The sequence below is a fragment of the Rutilus rutilus genome (genome assembly GCF_951802725.1).
Source record: "Rutilus rutilus genome assembly, chromosome: 21".
NCBI classification, from domain to species: Eukaryota; Metazoa; Chordata; class Actinopteri; order Cypriniformes; family Leuciscidae; genus Rutilus; species Rutilus rutilus.
This window is the reverse complement of record NC_140226.1, coordinates 13,520,148-13,524,163: the sequence shown is the minus strand read 5'-3', so window position 1 is coordinate 13,524,163 and position 4,016 is coordinate 13,520,148. Positions and strand designations below refer to the sequence as shown.

The 4,016-nt window shown below is 35.1% G+C and overlaps 1 long non-coding RNA gene across 1 annotated transcript; it reads right to left on the bottom strand.

Annotated features, from left to right (window-relative positions):
- Positions 1–348: 348 nt before the first annotated feature.
- LOC311280464 lies at positions 349–3,285 on the bottom strand. Its single transcript, XR_014625682.1, has 4 exons — positions 2,515–3,285; positions 1,684–1,806; positions 1,430–1,529; positions 349–765 (listed from the first exon to the last, which is right to left on the bottom strand). It is a non-coding gene; the product is annotated as an uncharacterized lncRNA (long non-coding RNA).
- Positions 3,286–4,016: the final 731 nt, after the last annotated feature.

The following is a 4,016-nucleotide window of genomic DNA, read 5'->3' as shown; positions in this document are numbered from 1 at the left end:
TACTAGAATGATCAACATGGATCATCTTCAATTAAGCTTTAAGTATTTATAGCAAGATAGCCCACTGCAGCCTCTTGCTATTCACATAGCTTCCTTTTATTTCACTGGAAACTGGCATACATGCAAGTATGTGCAACTTTTGTTGCATTGTTGTCCCAAATATCATTAACCAGATCTAAATTTTTATGTCCCAAGTAAAAGAATCATGGTAATTAATTATATTTAGTTATTTATAAGTTATTAATTATATGTAGTTATTTTTAAAGAAACAAGAAATTAAAATTTCTCAAAAGAAAATTTCTATTTACTGTACCAAACACCACTTTCAATACACAATAGTCACCATACTTTATTAAACAACACTTTATTGGAGAACAAAGCATAAAGTTGATAAAGTAGCATAAAGACAAATGAGATTCAAGATAAATAAAAATGTGTCTTCAAAAACACGTTAACATCATATGAATCCATTCACAGCTGCTGAAGCCACAAAACGAGTGCCAGATAATCATATTCAGTCACATATGATACAGAAAACAGATTTGATATTGTGTTGGAAAATAATGATTCATTATCACAGCTAAACTGGTTTCTTGCTCTTCCCTGTACGTCTCGATCGTGTTAGTGTTCTTCTTCCTCGTCTAAACAGTTTGTTCAGTTGAAGAACAGAAGAACAGAAGATGTGATCACTGATGTGGAGTAGCTTTTTCTCAACCAGAGGAAGAAGTCTCAACATCCCATTGTCAGGCGTTCTCCAGTCCTGGTCTGAAAGTAAAACAAAAGACAGAAACCATTCAAATAAAGTTGTTTAATGGACAGTCGGGTCAGCTTATGTTCTGCGTTATTTAAAGCAGTGATGGTTTACTCTGGCCCTCAGCGTCCACTGTCCTGCACATTTAGCTCCGACCTCAAACCCTCCTGCCTATTGTCTAGAAGTAAACCTGAAGACTTTGGTTAAAATTTTCAGATGTGCTCGATTAAGGTTGGAGGTTAACTCTTAACTAACCTCAAAAAGTAGAATGCAAAGGGCCAGAGTTGCCTATTCCTTACATAAATTTACAAAGCAGCAGTCAGTACGTTATATAATATACACACATTGAAGTATTATATATATATATATATATATATATATATATATATATATATAAAAATATATTGCAGCACAAAATAAGCTAAGTACTGAACAAAAACAGTTTTACCCATATCAACAGCAACATATTTTAAAAGATTTTTAAGAAAGGCATGGTCTCTTTTGAGCCTTTGCCAGTGATGCTTGATTTCTTTCCAGACAACATACTCTTCTGTCAATTGTTTCAAGAGCTTCACTTGGTCAAAAACCAAGTGATAACCTGTACAATGTAAAATTGTCAACATCAAATTATGTACTACATATTACAGCATTGTTTCAATACAAGACATACCAATGGACTTTTCTGTCTTCTTTGGGCATCAGATGTTCCTTCCTCACCCGAAACAAAGGACTTATTCGATTAGCTTGCGTTGATATAAGGACTGGTCTTCCTTCTCTGCTGTAAAACAAGATAGTCTCGACTTACTCTATGTGCAATTACTATTGTTCTTGAAACACAAATTAAGACAGTTATAAATAAGTTAATTTACCATATGATTCAGGAGAGAACATTTGATGAGTAAAAACTGATTGCAATATTCTAGAAACTTCACCTGGGAAGGGCTGATCACGGCAAGATTCGCTGCGACTCACTAGTAGCTCTTGTAATGGTTGGCTCTTAAAAGAGCTGTTGAGTTTGATATTGGTAGAGCTTTAAAAAAAAGGACTAAGTAATCCTGCAAAACAGAAAGGAAGGTAATGTTAATACATTACTTGCAAATAGTCAGTTTATAACTGTAGGATATGTTTTCTGTAAAGAGTGTTGCATAATTAATTGTTAAAAGCATTTTTATGTAATAAGTTCACTGATATGTGGGCATTTCTATGAATAAAAGTATGTCTTTAATAGCAAGCAATAATCATGAAAAAGATTTACATGCAAACGGGACAGTTATCAGCAGTGTAACTGCTCTGATTATGACAAAATAATCGAGTATCTGATGTCATGTGACAAGTCAGATAAGCTTTTCCACTCTTGCAAACAGAGGTAGGTTATGAGGTGTGGAGAGACATCATGTATCACTGGAACATAAACAGACAGGATCCAATTTGCAATTAATATAAACTTTCTGACAGTGTGTGTGACATCCGACAACTTTCCAAGAAGTGGCGCAACTGATTTACAAATATCGCGATAAATATGTACAGGAATTGAGGCAGTAGCCAATGACAGCACTAGGAGTAAAAGCGACAGTATTGTGTACGAGTATACAAATATGTACGAGTATTGTACGAATTTGACAACTTGTTAAATCTTGTGAATTATTAAGACTTTCAGACTATGTTTGTACTGGTTGGGCTATGGGTTTTGTGAGAAAAGTTTTAAGAAACAACAAATGCTTGATAAAATGTTTGATTTAGGGTTAAAACCAACACATACATACCATCGTGAATATTTGCCTTTGCAGCTGTCCGTCTCCTCCGTTTACTTCTCCTCCAACAATAATGGAATGACTGAGTCCGAAAGGCCCTTTTGGTCTTTTCAGCTGAAAAAAGAGAAAAGAAAATATCATTATGTATAATATATAGGATTATTTAAAGTCCGCGTGAACCGGAAGTTGCAAACGACTTTTCTCCAGTGCTGTGACGTATTTCCCAGTGAAAAGGAATATTGAACAGAGGGCAGGGTTTTACTCTAGTGCTCCTCCTCTCCATCTCTCGCTCATTACAGACTAACGATTTGAGGGGAGTGGTTAAGCGTTTCTCAACCCAAGCCGTCAAGCATACGTCATCAGGGAAGGTCCTCCAATGCAGAGAGGAGGGGCATTTTCAGATTTTGATTAAAGATTACGAAGCCAAAACATTTTTTTCCGTGTTTTAACTTGCACGGATTAATTGTTCACCACAAGACTAGTAATATGCGCTAACAAAGTAAATAGGGTCCATTTTGATTTCAGTTGGACTTTAAAGGGAAAAGTACTGATTTACCTTACAAATATTGGATGTTACATTATAAAGCCTTACAAGCAGGGCAAGTGTTGTGGTTAATATGCATTTACAACAAATATCACTTTAAAACTATCAATACTGAGGTAAAAGCATGGTAAGTTTTGTGATTACTGTCCTTACTAAACCAATCACAGTAAAACTAAGGTTACTGAGGTTTAAAGCATGGTAAGTTTTGTGGTTACTGTCCTTTTACCACACCTATCACAGTAAAACTATGGTTACTGTTGTAAAAGCATGGTAAGTGTTGTGGTTACTGTGCATTTACAATAAGTACCACATTAAAACTACAAATAGTGTGGTAAAAGCATGGTAAGTTTTGTGATTACTGTCCTTTTACCACACCTATCACAGTAAAACTATGGTTACTGTGGTAAAAGCATGGTAAGTGTCGTGGTTACTGTGCATTTACAATAAGTACCACATTAAAACTACAAATAGTGTGGTAAAAGCATGGTAAGTTTTGTGATTACTGTCTTTTTACTACACTTATCACAGTAAAACTAATGTTACTGTGGTAAAAGCATGGTAAGTGTTGTTTTTACTGTGCTTCTACTACAAATACAACTTTGGAACTAATTGTACTATTTTTAATCTGATATGAATGTCTAAGCCTATAGCACGTCACGTGACAGGCAGTGTTAATCACCCTGTTTTGAATTAGAAAGCAATGAAACGCAAAGTCTCCGTGGAGATGGCAGATATAATGGCAGATTAATATCGACAAACAGAAAAGACATGATATCACACATTATTAGGACAGCGTATTTAGGTATTTACTTACCAACATCTGACACACGTGAACTGATGTCAAATATCGCGATGTGTTCGGAACGAGACTTCTTCAGCGCGATTTCCTACTGATAAAATATAATTTTAAAAATATCAATAAACAGCAAAGCAATCCAGCTTCCCTGGCAATAAGACCGAAATAATAACA